General features: G+C 44.4%; 1 long non-coding RNA gene across 1 annotated transcript; it reads left to right on the top strand.

The window, feature by feature from the left end:
• Nucleotides 1-11,215: 11,215 nt before the first annotated feature.
• Nucleotides 11,216-14,714, top strand: LOC306927787. The gene is made up of 4 exons (XR_013790584.1): nt 11,216-11,344; nt 11,851-11,996; nt 12,741-12,925; nt 14,348-14,714. It is a non-coding gene; the product is annotated as an uncharacterized lncRNA (long non-coding RNA).
• Nucleotides 14,715-17,852: the final 3,138 nt, after the last annotated feature.

Raw genomic sequence — 17,852 nt, forward strand, 5'->3', positions numbered from 1 at the left:
GGCTGTTTTCTCATCACGTGGAGGAGGGGTCTTTCAGCGCTTTTCAGGCCAAGGACCCCTTATAGCTGAGAGAGAGAGAGATAGCCTCGGAAACCCAGACGTTTTTATGTCCAAGAAGAGAAGAGAGAGATGAATCAGGGACCCCTTAGCTGAGAGAGAGATGAAGCAGGGACCCCTTAGCTGAGAGAGATGAAGCAGGGACCCCTTAGCTGAGAGAGAGAGATGAATCAGGGACCCCTTCGCTGACAGAGATGAAGCAGGGACCCCCTTAGTTGAGAGACAGATGAAGCAGGGACCCCTTAGCTGAGAGAGAGATGAAGCAGGGACCCCCTTAGATGAGAGAGAGATGAAGCAGGGACCCCTTAGCTGACAGAGATGAAGCAGGGACCCCTTAGCTGAGAGAGAGATGAAGCAGGGACCCCCTTAGTTGAGTCTGGTGAAGCAGGGACCCCCTTAGTTGAGAGAGAGATGAAGCAGGGAGAGAGAGATGAAGCAGGGACCCCCTTAGTTGAGAGACAGGTGAAGCAGGGACCCCCTTAGTTGAGAGAGAGATGAAGCAGGGACCCCTTAGCTGAGAGAGAGATGAAGCAGGGACCCCTTAGCTGAGAGACAGATGAAGCAGGGACCCCTTAGCTGAGAGACAGATGAAGCAGGGACCCCTTAGCTGAGAGACAGATGAAGCAGGGAGAGAGAGATGAAGCAGGGACCCCCTTAACTGAGAGACAGATGAAGCAGGGACCCCTTAGCTGAGAGACAGATGAAGCAGGGACCCCTTAGCTGAGAGACAGATGAAGCAGGGACCCCTTAGCTGAGAGAGAGATGAAGCAGGGACCCCTTAACTGAGAGAGAGATGAGGCGGCGGCGGTGGGGGCTGAAATGTTTACTTCTGTGGTCTGCTGCTCATGAGCTGTAGACAGAAAGCCCGTTTGGACAGAGGATATATTGTGTTTTGAGCATCATGCAACAGCAGCAGCACCACGTGTCAACCAGTAGTAGTCCTAACTGATCACAGTTACCTATACAAATAGGTCAATAGGCATGCACACACGCATGTGCACGCACGCACACACGCACACATGCTGCACGCACACACAGTGACTTGGACAGTGCTTGTGGTTCCAGTAAAGCCATCAGGCTCGGGCCTGAACCCCATCTATTCTGTTCTGGAATGGAATGGGGTACCGGAGAACTCGCCAGTTTTCCAACTCGCTGCATCGAAAATTCTTCATCAATGTCTTCATCGTTATGCTAACATGCTGTCTTCATCAGTGTAGTATGTCAAACCCACAGATGTTATAGTTCATTTCCAAAGTGATCAAATTATTTTTGTGCTAGATGATGATAAAAAGGTGAGTATGTGAATACCAATGATAGTACCAATGATATTTCAGGATATTGTTTACTAATGAATTACATTGTTTCGGTACTTTGGTGTTTAAACTTTAGCATTCCTACTGTAGGAGCGCACACCAGTAGTGGGGAGGTGCTGACCGCAGGAGATAAAACTTTGACTAAGAAAGGAAAGAGGCCGCCAGGGCTGGACTGGCCACAGGACGTACCGGGCATATTCCCGGTGGGCCGCGACCGTAGGGGGCCGCCATGATTATATATATAAAAAATAAAAAAACAGGCAGGCCAATAGGCGGCAGGCCACCAGGAAAGGTCCGGGCGTGCTGCCATTCTGCCAGTTCCATCATGATAATTTCACTGTACCTGTATCAGTGAGTGACAAATAAACCCTCTACAAAGGGTTGTGTAGTTGTCTGTTGGTTTGTATCATTTATGTTGTTCTGTAAAAGTGGTGGTATTAGGGCTTGTTTGTTTGTGTGTGCCTCGACAGAGCGGGCGGTAGAGTTTCTGCTATCTGCGCGCTGGTTGTGGTGGGCCGGTCTGGGCCAAATTCACACGAAAATGACCGGGCCGAATTTTTGTCCCAGTCCAGCCCTGGAGGCCGCACAGCTCGTAGTCACGGTGCTAGAAACTTTATTAAACCATTAACGTTTCGGCAAGCAGGTTGCCTTCTTCAGGGTATGATATATGCAGTTAAAACATAAAGAAAGAAAGAAAGATTTGATCTCATCTATACGTCTCCTATAGATGAGAATATATTGCTGCAAGGTTAATATTAATAGGACCATATACAAAGCATCATATTAAAAAACAAAGTTAACTAAGTTAAAGGTAGAATTGTGTACTTGAATTTGTAGTCAAATGACATCTTTATTGACTGTGTTTAAGTCCTAACTGCTGTTGCTGTCACAAACACCTGCATTAACCCGGTAGTACCCACAGGGATCAATATAACATTATCTTTATATTTTAGAATGAGTGGGACCATAAAACAAGGTAATGCTACATTGCCATCTAGTGGACATGTTTGGCACGTCAGCATGATTATTATAATGCGTAAGCATTTTTAGTGTGGTTGCTGCAATGCTGTACTGAAAACCACTGGCCTACAGCTTTAAGTTTTCAACCCTTTTCATAGCAAGGCCCATTTTTTATTCTGCATTTGACCACCATTTGATGACATTTAGACCTCTCTCAGACCCAATTGTAGACAATATGCTGTATTGATGTTGGTAGGCCTACATAACAGTATAGGAGAGATAACAGGCAAACGTTGATCAAAATATTCTTATACATTCTCTAATTGTGTAGACTTCTTGTAAATTAACTTATGTGGACTATGTCCCTCTGACCCTCTCGCACCCTCTCATCCAAACAGGTGTCCAAGCAGGCAGCAGATATGGTCACTGGTTGACATGGGAATGGTACCGTATTCCCCTCACCATTGACATGCAGCTGTTTGTTCTACCCTTACAGGTATGCCGGGACGGTCCAGGGACAGATTAACCCCCACGAGGGCCCCTGGGCCGGTAATGTTGTTGGGGCCCCCATAGCGCCTGAGTGCGCAATATTTTTTTTTTCATCTTTTTATCATCTTTTTGACCTAAATTTAACTAAATCAATGGCCAATTTCAGTGTCTCAAACCCAGTTCTGCGCCAAGGGCCCCAGGGCCACTGGCCCAAACCCAGTTCTGCGCCAAGGGCCCCAGGGCCACTGGCCCAGTGGCTAATTTGGCCAGCCCGTACAGCTCTATAATGTGCATAACAACCTTTTCTCTCATGAAGCATATGATGAAGTACTATAATAATAATAATATCTCAAACTTATATAGCGCTTTTCGGAGTACCCAAAGACGCTTTACATGGGGGATACTGAAAGCAACAAGAACACATCAAAACGTTAATAAAGACAATATAAATATATAAGGTGTCTTTGCACAGACAGTATGCAGCATTACAGATAAGCCTCATCTGTGACGCCAGCACAAATTAGTGACTCATTGACAGCATTATCAGCTAAATCAAATAGTGTTCACGCTTCGTGACGTCTCTCAGAACACGAGACGGCGGGGCTTTCGCTTGAAAATCTCTATAACAGAATCGTAGTTCAGACCTTCAGTTAAACCTCTGAACCGCTAGGAGACAGAGACCATTTAGGCGAGGTTTTGTACTTCTGCATGCGCTTTTTACTCCTTGTACACTAGTAAACAGGCGTTCAACAGTGTATGTGGTCATTGGCAGGGTAATTAGTGCCCTGGAGTGGACACTGCACTGCAGGGCACGCGTCAAATACCTTCAGTAGTGTGTCAAATGTAGCTCCCTTCAAGGTATCCCCCACCTCCTCCCCTTGGCTTGAACACAAGGGGTCTATACATTTGCATGTCTATGGGAGGGTCGCGCCACGGAATGGACACGTCTGTGAATGGGCGAGGGGCCAATGGAATGGTTTTCAAGGAGAGGCGAGATCGAGACTTGGCCAGACGGCGGCCTCGCCTTCTTGTGAATACGCCACTGCTCGCAACTCACTTTAAGATGCTCCAAACTTTTATTCAGCGACAGACAGGGAGAAAAAATATGTGCCTCAATTCCAAATATTGCCAGAATGTAGATCTGGGAAGGCCGAATTCTGTAACTACCGGTAAATCATCCTAACCCAACCGATTTAAGAGAGTATTCTTTGCATAAGCGGCCCAATGTAAGAATTCCTTTATTAACCCAATCCTTCAATAAAAAAATAGTTGTGTTAACCCTGAACACTAAACACAGGGGTGATTTTCACCCGGACAATTATATTTTTGTAATTTTCATAATGTTGCTGATGTCTGAGGTGGGTGGGTCTTTCAGTACCTTCATGATGCTCAGTGACATCATAGAAGGTAGATTTTTGGCTGATCCAAGATTTGGGTCACAAGGTGGCGGTAATGCACTAAAAACTGGATGCCAACTTCCGTAAAACAAAAAGAAGAAGAAGCAGCCATTTTGATCTGATACAGAATGGTGTTCCACAAGCATGGTACCTGTGGGCCAAAATGTTTGTTGCGGCTAATGCTGCTACTGGCTTTTGTTTGTTTTAGCACTTTAGTCTGTGTCAACATTGTTTTATTTGATCTTATTCAAATGTATTTATTTGTTTCGGTCTTCAAATGAGTTGACCACAAAATAATGAAGTGCTCTGCTGCTGTGTCTATAGAGACCTGGAGATACTGGTGCAATGCATACATGTGTTCTACATTCTACATATGTGTGTATTGCATTTAAATGCAGTTTTAGTTTTGTAATATCACTGTCTTGTAGCTGTGAGGCCACTGCTGTTGATATGCCCTCGCATTGATTGTGCTGTAGTATCACTGCACATCAAAGTAGGTTTTATTGTTTGTTCTTTTAATAATGATTTGAATGCAGTGTTTGCTTAAGTTGCACTACTAGGGCTGTGTTTTTCCGTTTCCTTAAAGGGACCCGTCTTTTTTGTTTTGTTTATTTGAGTTATCCATTTAGTTTTGTAGGACAGTTACTGTAGACATTTGAGTTTTCTACTGGCATGTTTTAATTGTTTTCTCTCCGACCTTGTTCGAGGCTGGGTCTGCCCTGCTGCACACGGCTTTCCTCTTTTGTTGGGACCGCACTGTGGGACCTTTGGGTGTTTGTTTTGGTGTGTATGTTATGTTTATTGTTTACCCCCCCCTCCACTATGTTGTTGCATTGTTTTGATGTCCCCTTTTCTTTCCCCAATATCATTTCATTATATTATAGTGTGCACGGTCCGACCTGTCCTTCTCTAGGAGAGCTAATTATAAACGTGTCACACTGAAAGGAACTCTTCCATGTATCATTTATTTTAGAACACAGATATATTCCAGTGTTTCACCCAATCAATTTTAACTTGACAAATCAAAAATGTTAGGATTGTTCAACAAAAGACTTCAGGTGAATGTGTTATTAGTATCTTATCTATTTTTTTTTTGTATGTGTAGGAAACTGTTTATGGACAACCTCGCTCAATGTCTTTGCTACTCCTGCGCAGACAGACAGACTGCACCGAGCACCAACGACCCACTGCGCACTCAAGAGAGTGTGTCTTGAGTGTACAGGGTTTGATGTCAGATCGGGTACATGCTTTAGTTTAGACATACTATTGGTCCGACTGTCATTAGACCGACAACCTATACCTCAAACCCTAACCATAACCAAGCACGAAAGCAGCGCATGTTCGAGTGCTAGTCCGACCGTTGTTTCCGCATGTCGATCTGTTGGTATGTCTAATCTTTATGTGCATCCCAGTCAGATCAACATATGGAATGTAGGAACATGGAAGCTCCATATATGGAGATCTAAGGGTGGCAGCGGGCTCTTGAGTGTACGTGGGGACAGGCGGCCATATATGGTGGCATGACTGATCAAACGACTGACAGGTTTTGCAGGTTTAAATGGTACATCTGTGACCTACAGTCGCAATATATTTACTTTATTATGTGAATTTGGTTTGGCATATTTATATACTTATATACTATATACTTATTTTGATTTCAAGGTATCAGTGTATTAAAACGTTTTTCTTCTTTTTGTACGTGTGTAGGGAACAGTTTATGGACAACCTCGCTCAATGTCTTCGCTAGTCCTGCACAAACAGACAGAGAGCAACGACCCACTGCGCGAACAGAACACCAAGGACCCACTGCGCAGACGGGATGGATGACCCAGGATGGATGGAGAAACATCACAGTGAGTACAACTCGGTACCCCCTGCTCTCTCTCTAACCGTGCACAAACACCCAGCATCATATTTTATATTCAGTGGTGGAAGACTTTAGTACTCGGATGTTTTACTTAACCCATTCAGGACGGGGACCCGCTACGAGCTTGTAGATCTGCTATTTTTTTTAAATGGTGAAAATGTGGTGCAAATCTTTGAATTATATATATATTCTTTCAGAGCGAACGTTTTTAATTAAATTCTTTACTTCTGGGAGGGGGGGTTCCTGGAACAACATATTTTTCAGATCGGGGTCAACAGCCATTATACATATTTTTGGGGTCCTTGACATGCAATAGTTTGAGAACCATTGACATAGAAACATAGGTTTTTCAGAAAACCGTTTTAGAAGCCTTTTTTTAGAATCGGCCTCGGGTCTAAATTTGTTAATTAAAAGCAGTTAATTTAGGGTCACGGTCTGAAAGGTTTGAACTCTTGACATGCATATAACCACTTCAGCCCTATAGGCCTACATTGGCTAGTTGAAAATAGCCAATCTACAAGCTCACAACCTGTCACTCTGTGAGCTTGTACATCTGTTATGTTCTAACTGGACGTTCTGCTAAATTAGAATTTTTACTTTGAACTTTTAAGTATATTTTGGTGGCAATACTTTTGTACTTTTACGCAAGTAATTATTGAATACCAAACCAGACTATGTATACGATTGGGTACTTTTACTTGTTGGTAACAAACTGCGAGTATACTTCCTTTTCTTGGAAATGCATTGAACGGTGAATACTACAAGATTACAAAAGGCATAATACATAAGCAGTGAAATATTGCAGTGTATAGAACAGCAGCATGAAATTAGTTATATAATGTAAAAACAAGCAAAGAACAGTACTGACATCTTATTTAAAACGCTAACAAATGAGAACAAGATTAGATTGCAAGTTTCTAAATTGCCCCTGCAGGGCATGCATGGAGTCCATTATTAAAGCCGAAGGCTGTTGGGCGGGCTGGCGGTTGGGCTGGCTGGCTGGCTGGCTGGCAATTAAAGCAGATGGGGAAACCCTGGGCTGCTCTGATCATTATCAGAAAAGTTTGATTTTATCTGGCTCACTATACTGTGTGGATAATATACTGTAAGACGTTGGGGGCTCTTTTTGGTCAAACAGTAGTGTGTTGGTGTTAGAGGCCCATTGGCTCTGTCTCTCTCAGCAGATCAGCTTCCACCAACTTCTTCTAATACCACCTACCTTCTAATACCACCTCCTTCTAACACGTCCTTCTAGCACCACCTCCTAACACCACCTCCTTCCATGTTGGTGGAAGCTGAACTGCAGAAGACATATGATTATGTGAATTCACTCACTCCCACTGGTACCAGTACCTGCCTTCTATACAGCCGACTTAAATTCCCAATACAAGGATTGGGGTTACAGCCAAACATCATCAAATGGGGCGACACATAGCCAATGGGCCTCTAACGCCAACACACTACTGGTGTTTGACCCAAAAGAAGCTTCCTCTCTGCACAGCGGAACACCCATACCAACCCAGACCTGGCCTTTGCCGTGTGTCAGTAATGGAAATGCACCAGTACCTCAGTCATGCCACTTGAACTGTTCACAAAAGACTTGTATACATGCTGAAGGGTAAAACAAGTTGTTTACTTGTTTTGGAAGTCTTGAGGCGTTTGAAATTGCTATAACATTGCCTTGCTATTTTCCATTTTAGAGGGGCGCCTATACACAGGTTTAATGTTTGTTTTGTCTCCAACACAAACATTAAATTCCATTACAATGAAGAGAGTTTGTTTGTTTTGTCTGTCACTGAGCAAATCGGCAGAGGAAGACCTCGGCCAATAAGGTACCACGATTATTATAAACTGCTATTTTGCTATTAAATTGATGTCAAATGTGATGTTGGTAAAGCTTCACACAGGTGTGATTTTAAAAAAAAACTGCTCCGGTTGCTGTGCACCGCGGTCTTTGCGTGCCTTTTTCTCTGAAACGAATGTGCTGTCCGTGGTTTTGAACTGATTGGCGATGTTTGGAGGTCGTTTCTGATTATCCGGTGAGTGTGATGGGAACATTTCTAGAGCAAGGATAGACCTCATTTTAGCTCGCTAGCATTGATGCTATGCTTTAGCATCCAAGATGGAAGCCAAAAGCCGAAGCGCATCATAGTGGAATAGCCTGAAATCACCAGCACCCAAGCGCCGTACCACTTTCATCTAGCAGGTGGCACTCATTGTGTTAACGGCCAACGTGAGTTACAGTACATACCTTTATTTTGTCGATAAGTCAGTTCTCTCACACACTCACTCAGTATATTGAACCATCTAGTGGCCTAACATTATGGTAATTGTTATGGTCGGGCCGAGCCTCGGGCCGGCCCAGTTAGGGTAGGGCCGGGCCTTAATTTCCAGGCCCAATTTTCAGGAGGAGGGGATGTCTCCCCATCCCCTCCTCCCCCTCCTCCCCTTTCTCCTCCCCTCCCCTCCCCTCTCCTCCTCCTGGTTGTGTGGGTATAGTTTCCCATCAGCGCGATTGTGATTTACACTGTACAGACTCGTGGTCCCGTAAGGCCTGCCACTAACTCATCATTCGGGGAGCCACTCCCCGGAGATCCTTTTTGTCTCCCACTCTGCAGCTTAACAAGAGTGTGACCGTGGACCAGACCTCTTCACGGAGCCTTCACTGAACCTATCAAGAGTGACTGTGGACCCGGCCTCCTCACAGAGCACGACCATGGACTGCTAGCATATCATAGTACACCACTACACTGTATTTTATCTTAGTTTAGTTTATTTGATTTGATCATTTTTCTGTTTCAAATATAAATTTTACAACATTGAATGGAAGCTGTTACATGAAGGTGATCAAAGGGAATAGGCAGAAGCTGAAAGCTTGTAAATGCCTATCCTACTTACAACATGACATCATTCGTAGTACTCATAGTTCAGATTCACAAAACATAAGTCAGAAACGAGAAATCAATCCTACCCCAGACCCACCCCAGTGTCACAATAGAGATCCACCAGGATCCATGAGTTAAATTGCACTACATAACCATTAAATTAGACATTATTATTGTTATTATCACCAACATTACCCTTGTTACTGTGTAATGTCATTTTTATTCTCATTCTTATTAACATACAATATTTTCTATGAATTAATTATTAATAACGGTAATGACTATCAATACTACAATCACTATCAATACCAGTATATCCAAAAATTATCATTTGATCATATAACGTTATCATCCACAATACCAAGGCTAACACTACCGTACTATACCCTCATAATGTAATATGCGACCCCTCAGGGGGGTCGCCAAATTATTTTGGGGGGGTCCCCAAATTATTTTCACAAAAACAAAATGCAACTGAATGGCTGGAAAATGGAAATTAAGAGTTTACATAGTAGGCCTACGTGGTGCATGCATAAACTTTCCTTAATGATTATATTTGGAGGGGCACAGCGCCCATACCCGAGGCGGGGTTGGCGAAAGAAGATCCTACTGGACTACAACACCCAGAACCTGGAGGCTCAGCAAGGACTACAACACCAGTGAAACGGTCAGACAGACATGCACACAAGCAGGATTTTCACTAACATGTTTTCTTAATGTCGTGTCGCACAGAAATCCCTTCTCTTCATATTTTGACTTGTTTTTTTGTTCATAAATTAACACCAGCGTCACACAAAACCAACAAATGTAGTAGATCGGACAAGCTCGACTTTGAGTTTTGACTTTGTGTGTTTTGGTGTTCACGCACTGATCTAAAACCCTTGTATGTAATAACAGAAGTGCAGGATTAGCTAGTCATTATATATGTGGCCAAATTTGACTGAGGGACTGCCATTGGATTTTTTTTGAATTTTCATTTTTCCATGCTCTAGTATGTGAAGAGTTTAATCTTGTATAAAATATAAATTTAAGTTTTTCTCCTCTGGTGAAAAGCTGGATATATCTGGTCACATGACGTATCTGTCGTTCTCCTGCAGATGTTGCATTTCATGGACGGTGAAAGGCATACGTTTGTGGAGGTCCAGATCATTGACGACACGGTTCCAGAGGGAGCAGAGAGGTTCCAGATCATTGACGACACGGTTCCAGAGGGAGCAGAGAGGTTCCAGCTCATTGACGACACGGTTCCAGAGGGAGCAGAGAGGTTCCAGCTCATTGACGACACGGTTCCAGAGGGAGCAGAGAGGTTCCAGAGGGAGCAGAGAGGTTCCAGCTCATTGACGACACGGTTCCAGAGGGAGCAGAGAGGTTCCAGCTCATTGACGACACGGTTCCAGAGGGAGCAGAGAGGTTCCAGATCATTGACGACACGGTTCCAGAGGGAGCAGAGAGGTTCCAGAGGGAGCAGAGAGGTTCCAGAGGGAGCAGAGAGGTTCCAGAGGGAGCAGAGAGGTTCCAGAGGGAGCAGAGAGGTTCCAGCTCATTGACGACACGGTTCCAGAGGGAGCAGAGAGGTTCCAGCTCATTGACGACACGGTTCCAGAGGGAGCAGAGCGGTTCCAGCTCATTGACGACACGGTTCCAGAGGGAGCAGAGCGGTTCCAGCTCATTGACGACACGGTTCCAGAGGGAGCAGAGAGGTTCCAGCTCATTGACGACACGGTTCCAGAGGGAGCAGAGAGGTTCCAGAGGGAGCAGAGAGGTTCCAGAGGGAGCAGAGAGGTTCCAGAGGGAGCAGAGAGGTTCCAGAGGGAGCAGAGAGGTTCCAGCTCATTGACGACACGGTTCCAGAGGGAGCAGAGAGGTTCCAGCTCATTGACGACACGGTTCCAGAGGGAGCAGAGAGGTTCCAGCTCATTGACGACACGGTTCCAGAGGGAGCAGAGAGGTTCCAGAGGGAGCAGAGAGGTTCCAGAGGGAGCAGAGAGGTTCCAGAGGGAGCAGAGAGGTTCCAGAGGGAGCAGAGAGGTTCCAGAGGGAGCAGAGAGGTTCCAGCTCATTGACGACACGGTTCCAGAGGGAGCAGAGAGGTTCCAGCTCATTGACGACACGGTTCCAGAGGGAGCAGAGAGGTTCCAGCTCATTGACGACACGGTTCCAGAGGGAGCAGAGAGGTTCCAGAGGGAGCAGAGAGGTTCCAGAGGGAGCAGAGAGGTTCCAGAGGGAGCAGAGAGGTTCCAGAGGGAGCAGAGAGGTTCCAGAGGGAGCAGAGAGGTTCCAGCTCATTGACGACACGGTTCCAGAGGGAGCAGAGAGGTTCCAGCTCATTCAGTCCAGGCCTCCTTCCTGGCGTGGAGCTGGGCTTTAACACCACAGGTACAGTGTGCTTCTGTCTGTCAGACAGTGTTGGGTAATGTGCATTACTTAACGCAAATTATATTTGCATAATATGCAGTAACGCATAATACATTACTTAACAAAAAATCTGTAATATATTATCAAAATTATTCTGCGTTACTGCATTACTTTCTGTCTGTCTGTCTCGTTGTCCGTGGCTCTGTCTTGTGACATTATGTGACAACTGCAGAAGTTAAAGAATTACTTATTTTCTATAATTTGTCATCAAATTATTTATTGGCTTCCATGAATTCAAGGAATATGTAGTGCCCAAAGTCCTATACTAAAGGCACTATGTGGTATACTGATGGCAAGGAGGATGTTCAGACGTGTGCTTGATAAACTGAAGTCCAAACTGTTTGTTGAGTTCATAAATAAATTATATATATTATCATAGCCGATCTGTCACCTCAGCATATACAATAAATACTTAAACAAACGGTCCGCCTGTCCATGATGATGATGGTGTGTGTGTTTTCTTGCAGAGGGCAGCGTCCCAGTGCTGGGCGTGCACCAGACCTACTTGCCTCCTCCCTGGCTATGAGACTGGACAGAACGCCCCCTGTTTGATCAGCTTACACCCTAGCCACCCACTCTGTACAGATAACAAGGGGTCTTTGTCCCCATACAGGTACAGTACAGACCACCTCCCCCCTCTCTAAGAACCTTGCATTTACCTCCATTTTGTTTGCTGTCTGGTGGAAACCTTGTATGTCCAAGACAGACTTTTCAGAATAGAATACTCGCCCATCTCTTCCAAAACAAGTCCACAAGATACTGCACTTTTTCACCCTTAATCATGTATAGTCTTCTTTTGTGAACAGCTCAAGTGTCACGACTGAGGTGCTGACATATTTCCATTGCTGACCCACGGCAAAGGCCAGGTCTGGGTTGGTATGTGTGTTCCATCGTGCAGAGAAGCAGCTTGGGGGCTCTTTTGGGTCAAACAACAGTAGTGTGTTGGTGCTAGAGGCCCAGTGGCTCTGTCTCTCCATTTGATGATGTTTGGCTGTAACTCCAAAACGTTGTTGTTGGAAATTAAGTCCCCTGTATATATGGCAGGTGCAAATGCCAGCATTCACTCCTGCTAAATAAAGTAAAAATAAAGTATTCTGCAAATCAGCTTCCACCAACTTCTTCTAATACCACCTCCTCCTAACACGTCCTTCTAACAACACCTATGTTTTGTGTTTTGTTGATTGCCTGTTCACTGTTCAGCACCTTGTAACTTTGTTTTGAATGGTGCTTTATAAATAAAATGTACTTACTTACTAACACCACCTCCTTCCATGTTGGTGGAAGCTGATCTCCAGAAGACATATGATTATGTGAATTCACTCACTCTCACTGGTACCTGTGTCTGCCTTCTATGCAGGGTACTTCAATTCCCAATACAAGGGATTGGGGTTACAGCCAAACATCATCAAATGGAGTGACACAGAGCCAATGGGCCTCTAACGCCAACACATTGTTTGACCCAAAAGAAGCTTCTTCTCTGCACAGTGGAACACCCATACCAACCCAGACCTGGCCTTTGCCATGTGTCAGCAATGGAAATGGGTCAGTATCTCAGTCATGCCACTTGAACTGTTCACAAAAGACTTGTATGTATGCTGAAGGGTGAAAAAGTGCAGTATCTTGTTGACTTGTTTTGGAAGTCTTGAGGCATTTGCTATTGCTATAACATTGCCTTGCTATTTTCCTTTTTTTTTTTTAAAACGCTCCAGTTGCTGTGCACCGTTGCTAGGGCTCCGCCCGCACCGTGTCTGTATGACCAACCACATTAGCTTCTGTTTTAGTCGCGGCCTTTGCACGTTTTTTTCTCTGAAACTAATGCGCTGTCCGTCTTTTTCAACAGATAGGTCTTTTCTGATTATCCGGTGAACGCGATGGGAACATTGGTGTTTTCTAGAGCAAGGATTGACCTAATTTTAGCTCGCTAGCATTGATGCTATGCTTTAGCATCCAAGATGGAAGCCAATCTTGGATTCCACGTCATAGTGGAATAGCCTGAAATCACCAGCACCCAAGCGCCATACCACTTTCGTCCAGCATGCGCCACTCATTGTGTTAACAGCCAGCGTTACAGTTGCATAAATCCTTTATTTCGGCCATAAGTCTGTTCTCTCACACACTCAGTATATTGAACCATCAAATCTACTAATCAAATGATTCCCGAGCGCGGCACGGCTGCAGCTCACCGCTCCTTGGCTGCGGCTCACTGCTCCAAGAGATGGGTCAAATGCGGAGAACAAATTTCACTGCTGTAACGTGTGTGACAAATCGTATGACTTTTTTACTTTGATCTAGTGGCCTAACATTATGGTAATTGTTAGGGTTGGGCTGTGCCTCGGGCTGGCCCAGGTAGAGTATAGGGTAGTGTAGGGTCGGGCCTTAATTTTCAGGCCCGTTGAGGACTCTACGTCTCCCCCTTCCCCTCCTCCCTTTTCTCCTCCCCTCCCCTCTCCTCCTCCCCTTGGTTGTGTGGGTAGTTTCCCATCAATGTGATTGTTATTTACACTGTACATACTCACGGTCCAGTAAGGCCTGCCACCAACTCATCATCCGGGGAGCCACTCCCCAGAGTTTCTTTGTGTCCCACTCTGCAGTTCCATGGACTTTCAGCCCAGGCTGCTTCCCACTCTGCTGTCCTGATTCTCCTAGACCTATCAGCAGCATTTGACACAGTGAACCACCAGCTGCTCCTAGACACCCTAGCGGATCTAGGCATCGTTGGGACAGCACTAAAGTTGTTCTCTTCCTATCTCACCGACCGGACCTACCAGGTTTCCTGGAAAGGTTTTCTATCATCCCCCCGAACCCTCCAAACTGGGGTCCCACAGGGATCTGTACTTGGTCCCCTCCTTTTCTCACTGTACACCAAATCCCTTGGCACTATCATCTCTGCTCACAATATATCCTATCACTGCTATGCCGATGACACACAACTGTTTCTATCCTTCCCCCCCCTCTGCCACTCAGGTGGAAGAGCGCATCACTGCATGCCTGGCTGACATCTCACAGTGGATGTCCTCCAACCACCTCAAGCTGAACCCAGACAAGACTGAGCTTCTCTTCTTCCCAGCTAAGTCCTGCCCTATGCGGGAGCTAACTATTTCCGTAGACAACGCCCTGGTAACGTCTGTCCCAACAGCCAGGAACCTTGGTGTTGTCCTGGACAGTCAGCTCTCGTTTAAAACTCACATCACAGCTGTCACTCGATCCTGTAGGTTCACACTCTATAACATACGACAAATTAGACCGTTCCTCACCCAGGAATCAGCCCAGCTCCTAATCCAGACAACAGCCGGTAGGGCAGCTCCTTACTGCCCTACCGGCATGTGCACTTAAGCCTCTCCAACTGATCCAAAATGCCGCAGCTCGTTTGGTCTTCAACCAGCCAAAATTCTCACATGTCTCCCCCCTGCGCCGCTCCCTGCACTGGCTCCCGGTCGCTGCACAGAATACAAAACTCTGATGCTGGCATTCAAAGCAACCAAAGGTATGGCTCCCCCATATCTTGCAAGCATGATTGAACCCTACAAACCCTCCCGTGCACTCAGATCAGCCAACGCAGGAAAGCTGGAAGTACCCTCACTAAAAACGCCGGGACAACGCTCCACACGTCCCAAACTCTTCTCCCTTCTGGCCCCAAAACTGTGGAATGCACTCCCCGTTGCAATCAGAACTGCAGCATCACTCCCAATCTTCCGCCATAGTCTGAAGACCCACCTTTTCAGACTCCATCATGGCCCATAGCACTTATCCTACCCCCTTAGATAGCTTGGATAGCATTTGAAACAGACTTATAGCATGTAGACAGCACAATAATTGCATTGTATGTGGTCATAGCACATCATAGTACATATGTATAGCATAGTATAGTATATATGTATAGTTTATATGTGTATAGTGTCATTATATAGATATGTTCTAGTTACGTTCTTAGTTTACGCATGTTTCATGATAAATGCATTTTATATATGTGATGTATTCCCATGCTTTTGTTCTTGCCTAATGTAAATCGCTCTGGATTAAGAGCGTCTGCTAAATGCCTAAATTGTAAATTGTATTATGGACCCCCAGATGCCTATCAAGAGTGTGACCGTGGACCAGGCCTCTTCACGGAGCCTTCACTGAGCCTATCAAGAGTGATGTGGTTTGTGGACCCGGCCTCCTCACAGAGCACGACTATGGATTGCTACCATATCATAGTACACCACTACACTGTATTTTATCTTAACATTACCAGTAAGACACCTGAGGGCGAGAAGCCACCTCGCCCGTGCACTTGCCATATATGGAGCGTGTCTTGAGCGTACAGGGTTCGATGAGGTCAGATCAACATATGGAATGTCAGAACAGGTCAGCTCTAAGGGAGACAGCGGTGGCAGTGTCTTGAGTGTACAGGGTTAATTTCTAGAGTTTAAATGGACAGGTATCAGTCAAAAGGGAGACATCGAAGAGGAAGGATTGATGGGGAAGGATCAACATATGGAATGTCAGAACTGTATCATGAAAAGAATAAACGTAAGTGTCAGATGAGGCCCCTTTCATCAGGTATCATATGTAACTCTTCCCTTTGCATCAGCATGTATATGAGACTTCTTTTGTGAACAGCTCAAGTGGCATGACTGCCACTTTGATGATGTTTGGCTGTAACCCCAAACCTTGTGTTGGGAATTGAAGTCCCCTGTATATATGGCAGGTGCAAGTAGATCAGCAGATCAGCTTCCACCAACTTCTACCGCCTAATACCACCTTCTTCTAACACCACCTCCTTCTAACACGTCCTAACACCATCTTCCATGTTGGTGGAAGCTGATCTACAGAAGATATATGATTATGTGAATTCACTCACTAATCCCACTGGTACCAACCAGGCCACTTGAACTATTCACACAAGACTTGTATACATGCTGAAGGGTGAAAAAGTGCAGTATCTTGTTGACTTGTTTTGGAAGAGATGGATGAGTACCTCTCTCCGCTTCAAGTGCCACAAAAGTGGACTCGGATTGTGTTGTCCCATCCTGTTATGCATAACAAATATTTCAGGGCCTATCACTTGTGATATTTATGTCGCCAGATTTACCCCCTGGTCTCTGTCCCTAATATATTAAGTTGTAAAACTGTGGAATAATGTTGTGATCATTCAATCATGGAATAACGCTATGTCAAGCCTGGATCTGTAACATCTTTTCACTGAGAATCAATTTATATAAATTCCCCTAAACTTTATAATTCGGTGTGGTCTGAATTCCTGCGTCTTCCAATTACTTTTTAAGGGTCTTTTACCAAGGTGTTTTATCCATTGCCTGGATTGTGTTCAAAGGGTTTTTTCTAGAATTGGCTAAGGTGACTAAAGGGTTTTATTTAAAGCGTATTTCACTCATTTGTGAAGGTAATATACAGATTAATTTGGTTCCATTCAAAGTGCTATGTTAAATTGACAGTGCACTATATTTGACAACTAGGCCTAAGGTTTTTTCAAATGTTTCTTACTGTCTTAAACTGACAGTCCCACATAACTATTAGGATAATTTATTTGACATTGTTATACTATATTGTATTATCTTACACTATTATTTATTTATTAATTCAATTGCTACTATTTATATTTGCCTGTATTTCCTCTGTCTCTCCTTGTCTCTATTTTTCTCTCCTTCGACACGGTTGAGGCAGATGGCAGCCCACACTAGAGTCACTCGCTCACTCACACTTATGGAGGTCATTAAATATAAGGCCTAAATACCACTAGGTTGAACTCTGAATGTAAATTGTTGCGGTTTATTTATTAGACACTGACAATATGTGATTGTCTACGTCTATCACATATTTCAATAGGTCACCAATTTCATCGTAACACCATGCTGGAGTGACCGAGATTTGGAGTATTGGAATTTGGCTACAGGTATTTTTTAATTATGTGAAATGTGGACTATTGTGTGATGGGATTGGACTATGTTCAAAAGGTAATTTCCTTTGCTGAACTCAGTAAATATTTCCATTACATTTTACCTTTTGTGTCTGTGACTTATCCCTAAACTGGCGTTTAGTGTTTTGTTTTGTTTTCCCCCCCTAATAAAGTTGTTTTTATTTTTGTTGCCTCTTATGTAAAGCATCTTTGGGTACTCGGAAAGGCGCTATATAAGTGTGATATTGTTGCGACCATAGCAACAATATCCCTCCGTCTGTCCGTCCATCCGTTAGTCATCCTCCAAAATCACGAAAAACGAAATGCTATAGTATGCCGTCCGAAACCATGAACTATAGTATGTTTTTTCATGATTTTCATCTTTTTTTCAAATCCTCCAAAATCACGAAAAACAAAATGCTATAGTATGCCGTCGGAAACCATGAACTATAGTATGTTTTTTCATGATTTTCATCTTTTTTTCAAATCCTCCAAAATCACGAAAAACGACATGCTATAGTATGCCGTCCGAAACCATGAACTATAGTATGTTGTTTTTTCATGATTTTCACA

The sequence above is a fragment of the Electrona antarctica genome (genome assembly GCF_951216825.1).
Source record: "Electrona antarctica genome assembly, chromosome: 8".
Lineage (NCBI taxonomy): Eukaryota > Metazoa > Chordata > Actinopteri > Myctophiformes > Myctophidae > Electrona > Electrona antarctica.